A 19,430-nucleotide genomic window follows, 5' to 3' on the forward strand; every position below is an offset into this window, starting at 1 on the left:
AGCCTTTTGACTGCCCAGGGTGTACCTCTGAAGGCACTTCAAATGCATACCTACTTTTATTCTCTTATTCTTGTCTAGCCTCTGTTTTTAGATAGCCACTTCAAGGCATCAGCACAAGCTTTAGTGAATTTCACCGGAAGTCATGGAGGACTGTGAAATCAATTAATAATAAGCTCCAGGCAACAGGCAGAAGTTGTTTAATTCCATGTTGTGTATTTATTGAAAATATAAAGCTAACATTATTAGTAGGCTGGTTGAAGTCACAAACTCAGCACTTGAGCTGCCCAAACATTTCATCAGTCTCTCAGTGACTTCTGATCTGTGTTACATATGCAGCAATGACATCAGCAACCTACTATCAAATTTAGAACCAAAACCAAAAAGTTGACAGTTCCTACAGATTTTCTGATGTGCCTTCAAACTCCTCACACAGCACAGCAAAAGTAGAGCAGTTTAAAGCACAGCTGCCAGGCAGGTCACCAGAACAGCAGGTAACTTCTCTGTTTCACTGAACAGGTTTCCACATCAGAAACCAGCGCTGCAGCAGGTCTTTTGGGGCACCCCACCAGAGCCAGCAACCCACACCGGCATATGGCTATGGCGACCACACGACTTTTGGCATGCTACTTCGCTCTTGTTCCACTTTTAAAGATCTGGAAAGGTCTGTCAAATAAACGGATTTCATACAACTTTCAAAAGCAGGAAAAATATCTTAAAAAGATAAAATGAATCAGGAACTGCTGTATACATGTTATAAAGGTGCTTTACTGAGTTTTTCAGCTCTGACTCAACACCCTCTGTCGGAAAAGCTGAGGAGTAAGGTAAGAAGAAACAAAATGTACAACCTGTTAGACTGCTCAATACTTGCAAGCAAAATACACCTAAGGAATCAGCTAATTCAGTGACATGTCGTACAGTGATTTCTTCCACTCTGAGGACTGAAGCCACACCACCAGTGCAGTCACACCATGTGCAATCAAAACTTTAGCACTCACTCAATGGGGACAGACTTGATGCCTGATTATTGCCTTTTGGTCTGCTGCAAGTTGTTGTTGTGCAACAGGCAGCAGCACACTGCCTGCTTTGTATGCTCAGGGTATTGCAGAGATGGGTAATGCGTAAAAGGAAAGTCAGGATGATTACAGAAACAGCAATAGTCTACAGAAATAATGTTAGTAATTCTTCTACTACTAACAAACATTTGCTACAATGTCAGATTTTATGGGCATTGGAAAAAATATCTGGAGAGAAGCGACAATAAGAATCCTCAGGGCTACAGTGGCACTGCTTGAACCTCCTGTGGGGAAGCAAGGAGAAATGTTCTGAAATAGCTCAAGGCATCTTGCAACCAAAATATCTACTTCATCTTTTCATAAAAACCAAACACATAGCACCTTCTTTTGATAGTTAGCTGTGGCAGTCAAAGATACTTCAGCTGGAAATGACATTCTTCTTGGAAAGAAAATCTAATAATCAGGAACTAAAAGACTTTTTGTTCAACTATATTAACTCCCAAATCCCATTAAGAATTTTCCAAACCTATTCCCTAGCAATGTTTCTGCTAATTCATCATTACTATTACAGTTTCCCACAACATTTACAATTATTTTTTCCAACACTTTTAACTCTGAAGCATCCATCTATGTTTTACCACTTTCAAAAAAATTAACTAACCCTCTTACCATGATGGCCATTATTTCATTGAGGGTATTTGCCCAATTTTACTATTTTTGTCTGATCTCTTTTTACCCAGCATTTGATCGCACTGCTTCTGCCAGTCACTGTGAATCTCTCTGGTCCTTACACATGAAAACTGATTTTTCTACAGATTTTACCTTTCCAGTATTTTTGAAGAAGGAAAGGCAAGTAGCACAAATTGTGGTAGTAATGTTTGAAATTATATCAAAGACAGACCTATTGGTACAGGGCACCCTGCTAAACGCATTCCAATCAACTGCAGAGGAATATAAAAAATTGCTACAAAGCATGACCATAAGCAATTACACTACAATCACTTGATCTTCCTTTTCAAGACCAAACAGATAAGGTACATTCCCACCTTTTACTGTATGCTACTCAAACTTGAGTAGCTCAAACTCAGCCTAAAGAAGTTGACCACTGAATCACAGAATGTTGCTTCAAGGACAAAACTAAATTTCAAAATAATTTACTACATCATCAAATTGTTATTCTCATGGAAGAAAACAACATCAGAAAACTACATCTGGTGACAAACAAAACAAGAAAAGAAAAGCTGCTTAAATCAGTTTCAAGGATAAATTCATCCTGGATTATGAAAAGCAAAACTATGTGAAAATCCCTCTGAGAGAGATTGTTCAAGCTGAGGATTGCTCCCTACAGTATTGCTGAAGCCCTTGTACCACTGAGTATTCACTTCTCTGAAAATGTATCTTCCCTCACTCCCTGGGAGACTATTTCACAGTCTGGTAGACATCAGTGTTGAGATGCTTTTTCCAATGCTTAGTTCTTTCTCTGTCTCATCATACCATTCACAGTTAAATCCTCCTTACCATACATAGCTTTGTTTCCTACTGTTTCTACCAGGGCTTTTTTTTTTTGTTACAAGGTAAGATTATTCCTCTTTATTAACAAAAGGGAGATAACATTTTGTTCCTCTCCAATTATTAAGCATCATTCCTGCCCTATGAACATTGTTGTGCTATTTGTATAAGACAACCAACCTAAGCTGGAAAATGCACACAGCTTAGGCAGAGATCAAAAGTTTGTAAGTGCATTTAAAGCAAAGAGCTTCAGTAGCAAGACATGCTTCAACACTGGAAACTTGCTATCAAGATTCCAACATTACTCTTAAATCAGTTCCTGTACTCCTTGCTCCTGTACTTATTTTTCTTCAATAGGTAAAAAATTTGCAGAGTGAAACCTTCTCCTCACAAGAAACATTAAAAACCTTGGACTTCTGTCATGCCTTAAATGTAAAGAGTTGAACAAAAAAAAAAAAAGCAAAGAAAAAGCTTTCTTAATTTAGAAACAAAGTGCCATTTTCACAGGGTAGACAAATTACCCAATTTCTGCCCAAAATTACTGTAGTTCTTTCTTTGACAGCATAAGGTTTACCAGGTAAAATGGAGAAAGAATCCAGGAGTGCATTTGTTCCTAATTAATTGAAGAAACCATACAAACCTTCACCTAAAGCAGTGTACAATCACAGCAGCAACAACAGCCTCGCTTCCTTTGCTAACCAGACACTACAGAAGTGTCATGCACTTGATTTGCAGACAGTAACAAGAGAAACTGTGTCCATGCCAGGCACAATGAGGTCCTCTGTTCCTGTAATTCACTGAGCACCTTTATTAGCAAGGCAGAAGAAAACCAAGTGCCATCTTATTCACGTACACACAGATAGCATCCCAACAATTTATTTACCGTTAATAAAAAGAGGCAAATGTAAAATTGAGGTAAGTTTCTTTCTTTGACCATAAATTCACAAGGCCACAGAAAAAGGAAATACTTTCCCTGAGTTGGAAATATCAGAGCTATGCATAATGGTCACCACCCACTGCCAAGTCTTCAGTGTTACATGACAAAGATTTATTTAGATGCTCTGGGGCAGTGGCTCCAAACTGTGGACCGTAAAGCTGTTTCCACATTCAGAATGGTCGAACATCTGTCAATTTTTAAGCTCTAAGGTACTTCCACTAACCCCATCTATGACTGTCCAATAATTTTCAAGAGCTAAAGGTGGTGTTCTTTTCTGAAGAATATGTTTTTAGATTAAGTGCAATTCTCTACCCAAACTTCCATCACAGGTTCACCAGATCCTTTGCAAAAACTTTTCTTTAACCTTGATCCCTTGCATATAAAAATCCACCCATACATTACATCATTGTTTTTTCTTGGGAAATACATCACACATACTGTGAAGTCATGAATAGGGCTACATTTGGAGCCAGAAGAATTAGTGTCCTCAGGACAAAGAAGAACAAAACAGGAAACATTATGACATTACTTACAAACCAGATATAGATGGGAGAGAAGAGAAAAAGGAAGAGTACTAAATCTCCATCACATACAATTCAAAGGCATGTAAAATACGAAGTACCCACAGCAAAACTATACACATAAACAATACACACCAGATGCAAAATAAAATATGTACATGAGATTACATTCCACAAGGACCTTGCCACAAGCACCATGCAGATTGAGCTGAAGGGTTACAATGCTATGCCTTAGAAGGAGGAATTCAATTTTCACATGCTACGCTCAGGGACAGGAAAAATAAAGTAATAACTAGCATACAAAAATGTTTCCTCTAAGGTACCTGGGGCTGAGACTGAAGAATCTGCGATCATAAATATAATCCTGGAAACAATAAAAGGAAGGCACTGCTACCACCCTGAGTCCCCAGGTTAAAACTTGCAACAATACTGCCACCATCTCATAAACTGCATATTGAAATTGGTGTATTTTCACTCCATGTTCGCTTTTGACACTTAAATGCCTCCTCAAAACTGAAAGTGTCAAAAATCTCATCAGTTTCCAGTGTCAGTGCTAACTTGGTAGTCTGTAACCATCAGCAAGAGCAGACTTGGGAGCCACTACAAGAGAATTCAGAAACTACAGCCTGTGGGGAAAGCCTATCACAGCTGATGAGCAACAGAACAAAAGCCTAGACTTCTAAGCTTTGGTCTCTTCTCAGCAGAAAATAGTTTCCAGATTTACACCCCTGAAGCTTAATACGTTGATCCGTACATCTTCTCTTTAGGCAGGACTGCAGCCAGAAGATTTGCCCTTTAGATAATGAAAGCATGGCAGACTTTTTGGGAGATTCCTTGCTCTTGGTAAAAAAAGTGCCTATTTAATGAACATTGTTTTAAAACAGCTGTGGTCATTGGATCTCCAAGTGTCTTCAAAAGATTCATTTAATAAACAAGTGTGCAAGAATAAACAGACTTCAGAAATTACAGCAGTCTGAATATGTGATTCCAGCACAACAGCAGGTGCTTTTTACATTGTATGCTAAGTCTTTGTTACATATTTGGCATTGCCTTGGTTACAGCAAGTAACAAATAACGCACTAACAGGCTGTGTCATCAAAATGTACCAGATGGATGCTCCAGTTACACAAATTTCTTCCCCACTCCTCTCCTCCAAATAGGATGCAACTTTTAAAGAGCAGCGACAGGCACCAACATGGAAAACCTATGCTCATAATCACTTTCCTGCCAAAGTGCAATCACTGCACCAATTACTTAAGCCAAAAATAATGCTAAAATTTGGACTTGATCTTGAAAGCCATATTGCCTCAGAGCCTGAAAGCTTCAGGAAGTTTGACCAGGTCAACATGGAACTGTGCACAACTGAAAGTCTCAGTCAAGTCTGATTTTTTTTTTTTCCTAAATAATCTGCTTCTGTCACGAACCTCATGCAAGCTCCCTGGACACTGCGAGAAAAGGTGACTGATATTTTTTGCACTTTCAACATCCCAATTTGTCTTCTTAGAGGAAAAAAAATCAACTAGACTCCTCTGTTTCCCATATTTTCCCCACTATGAACTCATACTTCCAGCTGACTGATGTCTGAGCAGACCAGACATAAGAACAGGGCAAGGCCTCTTCCCCATTGGGTGGCACCAGTGGAAAACAGGTGGGTTTCCCATGAGGCTGCAGAACAGACTGCTACTTCACACTGAACAGCTTTTCTCTGCAAGCACAGTCCTCCGTCCTAAAACCCACTGGCATTTCAGCCAGGTCTTACATGCTGTTCAAACTGAATACAAACTAAATACAAATAATTACAGGGGACACAGCACAACACCTCAAATATTTCAAAGATGTGATGGCTTTGCACTGGCAACAACGTCTTCCCATCTGAGCATGAATCCCCACAGGTGGCAGGCGAAGACCAACAAAACCTACCCAAAGGCTTCACTGGGTGAGTTTTATGCGGATTATACCCACTGTTCAGTACCTCACTACATTTGAAAAGTCAACACGAAAAAGAAGGCCACCAAGGTTCGTACACTACTACATCGTAGTAATTGCGTGAGATATTGCAAAAAGCCATGAAGCCATGGGATTCCTGTCATACACTGGAGAGAGGGGAAGTCTTCAACAGGCAGAGTAAATAAAGTGACTGTGGATTTGCACCTAGTTGGAGGAGGTCAGTCTCCTGATTTTTTGATACACTAAGCATAATAACAGAGACACGGAATATTATAAAAACAGAAGAGCAGGGGTTTTTGTGTACTGTCCTTCAGTCTTTACAGTTCATATGATTATTAAACCTTCAGACTGATTTTGGAACTATTTTAACAGACTAAAAAAAATATGATCCTCTTCCTTCCATCACAAGAAACTCTCAATTAATCAATCCCACCCTGTGAATCCCTTGCTGGTAATCTCACCCTCTGGTTTCAGGTGTAGGACACCTACAAAAGTATAATACATAACACATAGTGTTTCTAATGACCAACAGCCCTAAAATGACTGTTTTACACACTGCTGTTTGAAAACACAAGGCTTTTGGGCAGGCGGCTAAAAACCTTTCTTTTAAATACAAATGAAGAAGTTCCCTTTCTTAATGTAAAAAAGAAATTCTTACCTTATTGTTGTTTGTGCTATTCTGTTATCCAGAGCATACCCAGTGTACATATATGAACTTGCACTACAGTGCCTGTGGATGCCACTGCTTACAAGAGCATAACACAGACCTTAACACTGAAGATCAAAATTGCGCTGTGAAATGCCCAGGTTTCAACAGTTATATACTGGAAGGAAAAAAAAAAAAACAACATTTCATCCTCTGGTTATTATCTTCATGGATAAAGAGGCTGAAGAAAAGGTATCTTGAATAAAATATAAATTTACAACACCAGAACTGTGACATACAAAAATTGTCTTTGTTCCATGCGCAAAAAGGTGGTTCACTCCACTTTTAGGTTGTTCACTCCACTTTTAATTCCTAGAGAATTACCAAAGGTCAATCAGTTTTGAAGTAGGGAACTTTCTACCTTTCTGAAAGTCGACTGTATGAATGTTAACTGTATACAAGCTGCAATTGTGCTTTAGTATTTACTTTCCATGCAATTATATTTCCACGCTGACATTGAGCTCAAACTGCTTCTATTGGCCATCAGGGGGCAATTTATCCTGAGGGGGGTCTGACAGAGAATCAGATCTCCTTTAGCAAATGCACTGTTGTTCTTGGTCAATGACAGCTCACAACAGGACCCCAGTGACACAGGCACTGTCATAACTAGAGCAATGGAAGACATCAGCTGATGCTCCATGTCACCTGTGACAAAGAGTCACCCGATACATTACTGAGACCACTTTTTATCTAAAAAAACAATTATACAGGCAGCTTATACACATCTTAATCAATATATTCTTCTCTTTCCAGGTTACTTATTTGACTTTCTTTGAGACAAAAATTTTGTTCAAGAGGCTGGGTTATCTTGACTTCAAACCCAGATATAACCAAGTCAGCAGCTAATGAGAAATACTAGTGGTTTTTTTTTTAAATAATGTAGCTTGATTTTAATCCAAAATATGTTTGATGTATTGTAGATCGAAGCAGTAAGTCTGTGTAGCTCTTAAAACAGAAATGTGTTTCGTGTAGCTTTTAAATTTGCATTTAAAAGCAGCTTGACCTAAGCTGAAATAAAGACATTCAGACTTTACAGTTTACCCAGGTGAAGAAATAGAAAGGTATGTGAGGAAGTGTGGAGTCCAAACTCAACTTTAACTGCTACTTAAACTGCTGATTCCAAAATCACTGCGGGCAAAGGGTGCCACACCAAAAATACAATGCATTAAAACTGCCTGACTTGGACAAGACTTTAAACTAGGGCTAAGCAGTCAGGTTAAGTGTCATGAGGCTGTAGTTGAAAGTCTAAAGCCTGCATGTTGAAGCTAATGCAGAGCCAGTATTATACTGTCCCCTTGGGCTGATGCCCATCTCCTCACCAAGAAGGCATCGAGCTCAAACATCTCCTTCTCATATGCCTTGCAGCCCTAGCATGATCCTACGCAAGAAGATTTTGAGGACTTTGAGATTTTCTCATTGTTACTAAATGAAATTAAGATGCCAAAATCTGAATGAGTTGTGGCAATCTCATAAGTGGATTACATTAATCATTTATCAGCAAGGAATGATAATTGTTAAGCAAGAGCAGAAGCCTGAGTTCATCCTTATTTATCACACTGAGACAAAATGTATAATAGCTGCGAATATCAGAAATACACACCAAGTTTGTGGAAAGGTTATGTAAAATGTCCACTATAAATACAATGGAATTACAAAGCTAGAGGCTGCTTTTGCACTGACTCTTACTTAATACACATTTCTGTCAGCTCACCACAGCATTACTGGGAGAGATTTTCTCATTAAGTTAAATGCGACTGCATTGCACATAGATACTAGGAATGCTGCTTAATAAATTTTCCATTTCTTAAACACAGTGTTCTAATTTTGAAACCGCTGCAAAATAACACCAAGAAAACAGTTTTCTAAACTTCTGGGCAAAAATCTCCTCCATCTTGACCATCTTAAAAATTCAATTAAAAAAAATAAATTTCAGGTCACTGAATTGGCTAATACAGCAAATGCACCTGTATTTCAGTCCTTTCCTAGGGGAAATGGCAGTGGTAAGAAGGACTTAAAAACAGCACCCATAAGGAGGAGATCACTGTTTCCCTCACATGGTACATGTCCTTCACCCCAACACTCCCATCACCCCAAATGCCAGCCGCAAAGCAAGCAGCTTTCTGCAGGGCAGCTTGTCCAGCAGAGTATGAGGAGGGCAGGTTGGAGGAAGGTCTCTCTCCAGCAGTCATATGTCACCCCATCACACCAGGACTGTAGCAAAACCTGCTGCATGAGCTGGTGTTTGACACCACGGGAGGCAGAGCACTCCACCTTCAGAGCTTCCTGCCTTGGTTAAGCCACAGCACGTGCAGCCCTTGTCTCAGTCACCTGATTTGAGCAGAGCTTAGATCAGATGGCATCCAGGGATCCTTTCCAACTGAAATTACTCTGTGATCATAAAAAAGCTGGTGTGAGAAAGCTGTAAAGAAAAGGAAAAAACCCTCAGCTCCCCACACACATCATACAAAAACACATCAATTTCCTCTTCCAACACTGAAGGCCGTACCTGCCCTCCTTACATTTACCTGGGACACCAACACATAAAAAACCCTACTGGTTTTGCCTGTTCTTTGCGTTTGAAGAGTGTTAGTTTAAGCATTCTGCTGATGTTAGCCTGGGAAAGACCTGGAGCAAGAACTTTTACCCTGTGGTTCTTCACCTGACTTTGGCGAGAGCTTTTTTAGTCTCAGTTGTTCTTTTAAAATTGTTTTTCCTAATTTAATTTTATTTAGTCTGAAGAGTTACATTTGAAACTTCCAAAGTACCAAGATTTCAAACATGATCAAAGTCTCATCAGAACAGACCCTACATAAACACATGGTAGCACCAAGACTGCTGGCAAGAACTTCAACTCACGGATCAGAAGAAATAAATACAATTTTAGAAATCCACAAACAAAACCTAAGCATATATCAGGAAAACTAAGTCACAGTAATGTATGTTTAAAATCTTCCATTATGTTTTAACTTTTTTCCTCCTCCCTCTGTTTTAAAAAAACCTTCCTTTTACCCAGACCACAAGTTCTTGTCCACCCAAGTTTTGAGAAAACACATTTCTTAAAAAAATAAACGAAATCAGAATGACCACCACACAAAGAATGATCAGAAAGCTATTGTCTTATGCGCATAAGTGAAAATTCTTGCAGAGAAATAAAACTGTTTAACCAAATCAATACAAGGGATCCAACCTATAAATATTAGATATTGAACCTTAACCACATGCATAGAGAAAGGCATTTCTGACCCTGACATGCATCCCCAAAATTGAAAAAATAATGCAAAAGTGAGTCAACATAGGGTAGTTGCTCAAATGATCTTTGCCAAGATGGCCACATTTTGTAGCCTCCATGGCTCTGCTGTTCTGGTGTTTTTCTGACCTGTGTTCATCTTCTGAAGTTCAAAGTTTGAAAATTAAATTCAGCAGGCACATTCCTGATGCACAAAAGAGGTTCAGAACAGTTTATTAGTTGACAAAAAAACTACCACTAAAAGGATTCAGCCTAAATTCCAGGGATGCTGCTCAGTTGTGACTAACTCTCAGACTTTAAATTAAGTCTCTCCCTCCCTACACTCACATTTTTCTCAGATGGGTGACAAGGTTGTCATCTTCCTAAGGAAAGGAACATTTATGGATGTACTCATCAGAAAGAAAGATGCAAGTAATGCTTAATTGCTGGTTTGTGAGCAAGATTCGACAGACCAAACAGCCTGAAAACAGGCTGGACAAGATAGGGGGAAGGTATATGGCTAAAAAAAAAAATAGTTAAACATTCTGAATTTTTGGTTTTAATTGGCTAAACATCAAAGAAAATCTCCTCCTTCTGCTAAGCAATGGGAAAAACAGAGGCCCCCCACGTGGTTTTTACCTCATGTAGACTAGATATTGTTTTAAATACTTCTAATACATTTATTTCAGTTTCCTTGATGATGTACAAAACACCACTGCTTATCCACTTACATGGGCACACGAGTGATGGAAACTTCTCCCAGTAAGTATTTGTAATTAGACAGAAATCATCGCAGGACTCACGATGGATCAGGTGAGATGCCACCTGCCTAGCAGCATCTCCGTAGAAACAGAACTCCCTAGAAACAGAATTGCACTTTCATTCCTCCTCTCATGTCAATATGGATGGTCTCTAGTGGAAAGGGTTTAGTGTGGAAACACACGTTCTTACGGTTCTGGAGTATCTTCAGCTAAGTCCTCTGCCATCCACAGCTGTCATGTACCCACTGTACTGCTTCTGTATTTATTTCTTCAGAATTAGGACAGACATTGTCATCATGTGCCTGCATATGTGAAAGCACCAAATAAAGATGCTTCCCTCGGCCCCTCCAGTAAAGCAACAAACATGCAGCTTTTTAGAAGAACATCAATGCATGCAATGGAAACAGAGAAATACTGTCACACCGCTCTTAGTAGCTGACTTATCAAAGCAATCATTACTGTGAAGCAAAACCAATCAATCTGTTTCTCAGAAACCTTTAACCCCTATGCAATAAGCATTACTGGCAATCTATTAGAGATAAACGAGCAGAGGGTTGTTTGCTAGATCCCTCATTAAGCAGGAATCTTCACCTTCTAGGAAACCAGAAAAACACATTTAAAAATGCATTACTGGCACATCAAGGCTTCACTTAAGTCTATGGTAATAGGATCTTGTTCAAAGTTAAGCTTTAATTAATCAAGCTGCATTGCCTATGGACAACATATATTAAACTATCTGAAGCACCTCTAATATTTTTTAATTAGCTTTCTCTTGAGCTTAAGAGAAAAGGTCTGATTCTTCTAATTCATAATCTCATGTAAATCCAGAGCTGCTACGATCAATAACAAACAATTCATGTGCCAAGGGAAAAAATGCTAAATTTGAAGTATCTAGGGCATGAGATGCAAGTGGAAAGTTTTAGCTCTCTGCTTGATTTTTCCTGCATTTTGTCTATTTGAAGACTTTGAAGTTTATATTATAATTCCTCTTTTGTTTTTTTAGCATGTTCATTAGTTTGGATACTAACCCTAAACTCACCTACGTGTGGCAACGTGGTGTTTATTTTCCCAGCCACCTTTTCTGCACTTACTATTAGTTTCTCCTGATTTTGCTTGCCATAAGCATTACCACACACTGACACCACCTAAAGCCAAGCAACAAAACCACTGCAAATGACTACCCACACTGGCCTGTTAAAAATACAAAACAAGCAGCTGAACAGGAGATTCCATTTCTTTTTACCCTCATTACTTTTCTGCTGGCTCTAGTGCTGATAAGCACTGCTTATAAAAGAATTGTTAACTACATTTCAAAGATGCACACAGTCCTCATACTGAAGGCTTTTTAAGTTTAAGAACGTAAGCATTGCACATGACTTAAAATGGTATCAAAGAAGTCAGAAGCCAGCTCCTGGTCCAATTAAAATTCATTCAAATCTCATATGCAAAGAATTCAGGTTTCTCATTTGCGCTGCTACTTAGATAGATGACACAAACTTTAGTGTCAAAATTATTAGTCCCTTTATTCAAAGTGTTATGGAGTACGTACATTCCCATAGAGCAAACAAAACGTTCAGATTCAGATGTTTGTATCTTCAAAAATCCACACCCAATCTCCCTGCCCCAAAATAATAAGGGCATGGCAGACTACAAGATTTTCACCTTTGGCATCCACGATGCCACCACGTCCAGCATCACAAAATCTCTTCTAAAGCAGCTCCTATATTTTAAATACATAAAGTCAATTCTAACAAATAAAAACAAAACATAACACCAGAATGCAATTATATCCTTTCAACAAATAAGAAATTGCAAATTTATCATCAACAAAGGATTGAGAATTAAATTAACTCAGGAAATTGTGAAAAGGATTTTCTACTAAGTAACCAAAAAGGGCTATACTAAAAGCTTTGGCATGTCTCCCTCTTAACACACCAAAACTACATTTTCTATCTACCTAGATGTACCAATCACCTCCCCAGCATTCTTTTTGTAACTGAAGAGCTAATCCGTAAGCACTTTTATTTTGATAGCCTTCCAAAAGGCTGGCCTTGCTTCTGTTAAAAGACAGCATAGTAGCCAGAAAGTTTGCTACTTAAGTGAAGATAATGCACTAATGTAAGATAGAAGTATCATTTTAAGCTACAACTAGAAATGTCCAAGAAAACTTAGAGCAATGAACTACATGATTTACAGTGCACAGCCAACCTTGAACCACCACTACTTTGTAGAAATCAGTTTGGCCTAAAAGCTCATTGGTATCCCAATCTCAGATCACATTTTCCAAGGAAGGCAAGCCGTCTTTCACTAAGGCTTACATTTCACTCACCAAACATCCACAACATTCATCGAAGTTGCATTGCAACACTAAATGTTCTGCTTTTGCAGTTTCTTGTGATCTTCCATTATTATTCACTGGACACTTAATTTTTCTGTACAAATAGGCACAAATGCACAGAATTCAACAGTAACTGCTCCTGCCTCCTGAGCAGCACTTCTGGGCACCCTATCCTGCCCCTTCCCCCACAGCATGAGAATCAAAGGTAAACACGCACCTCACTTTTGGTTTGGCAGCACATACAGAATAAACACATTCTGTATCACCATCACCTCTTGGGAAGAACAGGCATCACGTGCTTGCTCCCAGCAAGGGCTGCAAAGGCAGGTGCAGCTGGTCCAGATTTAACAGCAATGCAGCAGAACCTAGAGTACTATGACTGGAATATTTTGCAGGGCAAGTTGGTTGGGACCCCACAGGTCACAGCTGCAGAGCAGACACAAAACTGCAGCCAACCTCGGTGTACTCTTATCAGCTAGTGTAACATGACGCACGTCAAAGGCAAGAAAAACACTACATGGCTGATCTGCCCTACACCCACATTAGCTCACTCTTAATGTATGCAGAGTCAGGCAAACATCTCTGCCTTCTAGTTCCTCAGCAGCTACGAAAACAGCCAGATCTGCAATGCACTCTGTAAAGCAAACTGCAGTTCCACAGCTCAAAGAATCTACAACAGAGGAAAGCAAAAAGATGTAGTTTTTCATCCTAGACCCGCAGTCCCATCTCTCTTGAAGAGCAGATTTATGATGGCAGTAAAACAAGTCTTGGTAGACTGCTCCTATTGACTCTGATCCTTACAGAAAGCAGATGTAGTGCGTACAGCTGCACTGACCACGACTGTGATTCAGGCAATCATTGTTATCAAACGGCTTTTCCGGGGAAAAAAAAAAAGACGAAGACTCCTTCCTTTCCCTGAAACCAGAAAGTGAGGGTAGCAGATATCACCTTCCCCCAAGCCCAGGGGTGGAGAGCACGCTCCTCGGGGAGGATGGGGAAATCCAGGCCCCGCTGGGTTCCCTGCTGCAAACCGGGACGCGGCCGCAGATCCCGGCAGCATCTCCCGACGGAAGGGGCTGCTGTGACCGTCCTGCTGCGACGGCGACCACTCGACTGCCGGATGCGAAATCCCCACATCCCCCCCCCCTTCTCCTTTCCACCATAGAAAAGGTGCGGGTGCAAAAAAAAAAAAAAAACAAAAAAAAAAAAAACAAAAAAAAAACCAACCAACCAAAAAAACCACCAACTAAAAAAGAAAAACCAGCAAACCAGTGCACAGGGGTATGCACGGCTCCACGCAGCATTATTCTACACACAACCCACCCACACTAAATAAAATAATGGAATAAATAAACGGAGGGAAAGCACGCAATGCTCCGTCGGAGGCTGGGATGGAGGCGGTCATGGCCGCGCTGGCGCCGCTCCCCGCAGCCCGGGGCAGGTGCAGAGCTGCCCCGCCGGCTCGGAGACGCGCGCACGACCACGTAGCCGGACAGGGGCCGCCGCAGCGCCCGCACCCCGCTGCCGGCAGGAGCCCCGGGCGGGACAGGGCCGGCATCCCGCGCCGGGCACCCTCTCCCCGGGCCCGCCGCCTCCCCGACCCCCGGCGCGGGCACAGCCGGACCCCGCTCCCGGCCGCGTCCCCTCCGCACCTGGTGCGGGTCCGCGCCGCCTCCTCAGCAGGCAGGGCGGCTCCGGCGGGGGCGGCGGTGCAGCGCAGGGCAGAAAGCCCGGCAGCCGGCCGCTCCTCCCGCGGCCACCATCTTCCTCCTCCTCCTGCCGCCGCCAGCACCGCCCGGGCCGGCCCCTCCCACCGCACCGCCCTCACGCGTCAGCGCGCCCGCTGCCTCCCTCTCTCTCTCCTGCTGCCTCCCGGCGGGAGCGCAGCCCGACGGGCGTGGGCGGTGTCGCCCCGGTGCGCCGGAGGGGGGCGGGGGCGTCGTGGCTCGGCCGCCCCTGGGGGCTCCCGGCGCGGCGGGGCGCGGCCCGGCCCCTGGCCGGTCACACAGCCGGGGCGCTCCGGAGCGGCTGCCGGTGCCTGGGCAGCTCGGAGCGACGGAGGCCCTGCAGGGCACCGACCTGTCCGTCTCGCCTTCCCTGGGCACGAGCCCCGCAGCCTTGGCTTGCCCCTGGAGGGAGGAGGCTCCCACCGGCGAGGAGGTGTGAGGGTGGGTGTGCCAAGGCATCGCAGCTGCCAGCCGGCCCTGCGCGTCCTCCATACCTGGGAGGAAGATGCAAAGACCGAGGTGCAGTACACCTAACCAAACTGTACACGCAGCCTGCAGGGAGGCTTACTGCCATGCTAGAAAGGGCTTACCAGTACCTATTTCCCAAAAGACTTGCTCCCGTGTTCACACACACAGAACACAGCGTTGGACCTTAGCTTGCATCTATAGCTCCTGCTCCCTGTGCTTAACTGCCTCAGTGATTCCACACATGCAAAAAATTCCTAAATTCCTGAAGATAATGTATTTATGGTATGTACATAAAATAAGCTATCAGAAAAAATACACCTTTTTTTTTTTTTTCCCCCAGCCAGACTGATACTTAATCAGTTTTTCATTTTAAAAGAGGCCAGGGGACTTTAAAAAGCCTAACAACTGATGCAAAATTGTAGTATCGGCAACCTAAATTGGTACATTTTGACAGTATTGTTAATTTATCTCTTCAGGAAATGTGATAAACATCTGTGAAGTGCTTAGGCAAACTCCACTGCAAACTATCATAAGTAAACTACATATAAAGGCTTCTAACTAATTACTATGATAACTTGGTGTCAGTTTGGATTTTAAATCTGTTTTTCCCCTTCCGGTGGAAAGAGACTTTTTGGTTCTTGATAACAGGGTAATACCTATTCTCCCGTTATGATACAGTTCACTCTGTATTGCACAGCTGCACTTTTAAATGCCCAATGCCAAAATGCCACAGTATTCTCCAAATGAAGACTTTGAAAATGAGAGTATGAAAAAAATCTTGAGAATAATGAAGAAGGCAAGAAAACACAATTCTTTGGACATTACTACCAAAATCCTTTCCTCTTGTTTTTAATACATTGCAACACTACATTTCTTTCCCTCCCATGCTAATAGTTTCTATTCATCACTGTTCTTCTGTCCGGTCCTGGAGGAACCTTCCAACCTAACATTTGTAGCAAAACTAAATATATCGGGAGGAGATGTCTGTTCCCTTCTTTTACATCCTGCATATATGGCCCAGGAACAGCCCCGGTTACAACAACATAAGGTGTATAGAACGTGCATGACAGATTTCCAAAACTATTGATTCTTGGAGTTACATTAGATAAAACACTTCACTTGCAATCAAGTTCCTTCCCCCTGTTCTTCCTCTCAAAATAATGAAGCAGTTGGTCCTGAATGTGAACTAAATTTGCCCTTCTGTAAGAGGGAGGCTTGCCCACGTGACCTCTAGGGGTCCCTCCCGACCTACGTTTTTCTGTTACATTTTTATCGTTTAAAAAGATTAACTGCAGCAGTCTCAATGACTGCTGAATTATATCCTAGGAAAGTTCATGTCCTAAACGCATTTTTCTCCCACAGCTCCACCTTACTGCATGTGTTTCACAGCTCATGACGACAGGTGTTCTAGCACGTAAGTTGTCTGTGAACCTGAAGAGACAGACGCTGCTAGAACGCAACAGTATTAGTATTACTAATGCTGCATTAGCACTGACCTTCGGGCTCTTACTTGTTTTCGTGAACATCATTATTTAGTCAAATTTCAATATAGAAAATTAAAACCGACTTAAAAACCAGTAGGAAAAGCACCAAGACTAATCTGTAACATTTATAAAATCAAGTAGTGCCGTGGATGAATCAATACTGCCTGCTGGATATTAAATTACAACCTTCTGAGAGTGACAGTTTTCTAAGTTGCTGTGGTAATCAGTGACAAATACGTATCAGCCAGCTTCTGGCATATTTAGACATTCTTGCTAGGTAAAAAATGCTGTTTACACTGAACCAATTTTTTCATTGTATATTGAGGGGGTGGTGGGGGGTGTTGCTATTTATATACCCATTAGCCTAGATAAAAGCTTTGGCCCTGGCAGTTCAGACACTTTTCCCCCTACATTAGTCTACTAATCTAGTCAGTTTCTATGTGTTTTCAGGAACTGGACATTGCAATGATCTTAGGTGTGTGTGACTTAGTTTCAGGCTTGGCCAAAAGCAAAAACAGCTCTCACAGACTGAAAAGACCAGTGCAACCTTGACATTTTTAAGGTCAGATAGCTCAAGGCCCAGGAGGGACAGAAATGAGTGCTTTCTGCTGTCTGAAATCTTGGGACTACAGTTTTTGTATCTCAAAAAGCATTAATCCCTGATTCTAGCGATGTGTGCATTACCTGTTGCTAGAAGAGAGGAGGCTGTTTCAGGGGTGCTTGCTGGTGCTGAAATAGGTGGGTTTCAAAAATAAATGTTTTCAAATTCTGATACTTGACCAATGAAGTAAAGAAAGGCAGTTTTATGAGTAACATCTTCCAGAGTCAACCATCTTCTTTACTAGCTTCTTGGTCTGAAATAGCTAAGTCAGTAGCATGGAATCATATCTATGGTTTTCAAGCATAAAAGGCAAAAAGCTTTAGTTAGTGGTGAACTAACATTAGTCACTATATGATAGATGGCAGCAACAAATGAGATGCAAAGTGAACTTGAAGGAAGATATATTTATTTCTTGCACTAACATCTTTTGCTCTTGTAAAGTAAGATTGCTGGGTCAGGTTGAAGAATGACTGTCAGTTGGAGAGGTGAAGAGAGTGGGCAGTGCACATGATTGAAAGGTGTCAGTAGATGGCTAGGTGAGAAATGTTCCAGCATTAGTACATGAACCAAGTTATGGTGAAAGGCAGCCTTATGGCTTTTGCCAGAGAAATGGGATCTTTAATCATCTTGCCGAGGAAATTTCAGCCTTGCTCAAAGTACATATATGAGTATGTTCACATATAACCATTTTGTCTTCAAAGTAAAACAGAAGAAAGAGAAAATGCTAGACCTACATATTTGTCAGTTTTAGGAGATCTATGGGAGTCCAGGCAAATTTAAATTGTTGACAGCACAGTTCCTTTAAATAGTCTGCTAGTTGTACTGTAAAGATGTAGCAAACTCCTAAGATTACAGGCAATCTCTTAATTTTTCTTCAGTTCAATTTTAGATGAAGGTAGTCTGATCTTTTAAGACATCTCTTGAGGTTTTTTTTTTGGCCATGGTTTTACTACATATCACCATTAGAATAAATTGAACTATGTTAACAGAGTGAAGAAAGTGCTTTTTTTTTGTATTAACTTTTACTAAAATGGAGCCTGGATTTATTTATAGTTTTATTTCTTTATATTGATCTGTACTAAAAATCACGCTTCATATATACTTAATGCAAATCAAGATGCCACTAATTGTAAACTGTTTGTGGTTTAATTCTTGCTATGTAACTAGTGGTGTGAAAAAGGAAATGGTGTTTGAAATCAGAAAATGTAATGTTAAGAGACTCTCCTGAGCAATGGCTGCTGTGAAAACAGTATGTGCAGAAATTACTTTCAATAGCAGCTTTTTAAATGAATTGTGGGAAGTAGGAGTATAAACAGTTAACCTGTGAATTTTTTTTTCTGTATGAAATATGTTCACACAGAAGTTATCAATAGTAAGACTGAATACGGTGGCTCATATGTGGTATATCACAAAAATGCCATGGATTCTTTGCTGCAGTTACAACATTGCAGTATTAGTAAATAGTATACCTACTACTCATTAAGCAAACACTTTCCAGCTACTGGTTTTGTGGAATTTAGAAACTGCAGTCACAAAATACACATATATACATGCATATATATACTTGTACTGTTGAAGAACATATGAGTACAAAGACCACTCAAAGTGCAATAAAAAACTTCCACGGAGACTGAATTTCTCTCCCTTGAGTGCATGACCAATGTCCTATGAAGGCCAAGAGCCAGACCAGAGAGCCACGTCCTTGATGCCTCCTCATCAGGACCCATGTATGACAATACATTAACCAATTTGCATGTTGCTAAATAGATGCACACTGAGTGTTCCTTGTCTTTTGGGTCCCTAGCAGGACCTGTCGTGCACTGTGCAGTGCAGAAAGGGAAATTGTCTGCTTTAGTAGAATTAATGAGCCCTTTCACAATATATGACAACAGAACAAAAGTCACAGCAGTCAGGTGCTAAACAAAATAGCACTGCTAAATCCTGCCCTACTCCTACAGATTCATCAAAACAAAACAACAGATCACTCCTGTTTTGTGCCACGCCATGCTGTTCAGCTTATTTAACAGTATGTTATTATTAATTAGTGTATCATATTCAAACACAGTCGTCTTCCTGGCCCAAGTGGGGACATAGTCCTTATTCTTCCTATCAAACCTTAAGTACCACAAAACAAAAACCCCAAACAAATATATTCACTGATTCAGAAAATAAAAAATGGAGATTAAAAAAAA

At 41.0% G+C, this 19,430-nt stretch overlaps 1 protein-coding gene across 3 annotated transcripts in view; it reads right to left on the reverse strand.

Moving 5' to 3' along the window:
- The window catches only part of APBA1 (amyloid beta precursor protein binding family A member 1), an 89,826-nt gene extending 75,063 nt beyond the window's left edge, over positions 1-14,763 (reverse strand). Inside the window, exons 1-2 of one of the 3 annotated variants that reach the window (XM_048290880.1) lie at positions 14,611-14,762; positions 6,586-6,751 (exon numbers count right to left, since the gene is read on the reverse strand). The gene's annotated coding sequence lies outside the window, so the exon portion shown is untranslated. Of the gene's footprint in view, positions 1-6,585; positions 6,752-14,610 lie in introns of all 3 variants that reach the window. The other 2 variants (XM_048290881.1, XM_048290879.1) reach the window with 2 other exon arrangements.
- Between the last annotated feature and the right edge of the window lie 4,667 nt (positions 14,764-19,430).

Source organism: Corvus hawaiiensis, chromosome Z, assembly GCF_020740725.1.
Source record: "Corvus hawaiiensis isolate bCorHaw1 chromosome Z, bCorHaw1.pri.cur, whole genome shotgun sequence".
NCBI classification, from domain to species: domain Eukaryota; kingdom Metazoa; phylum Chordata; class Aves; order Passeriformes; family Corvidae; genus Corvus; species Corvus hawaiiensis.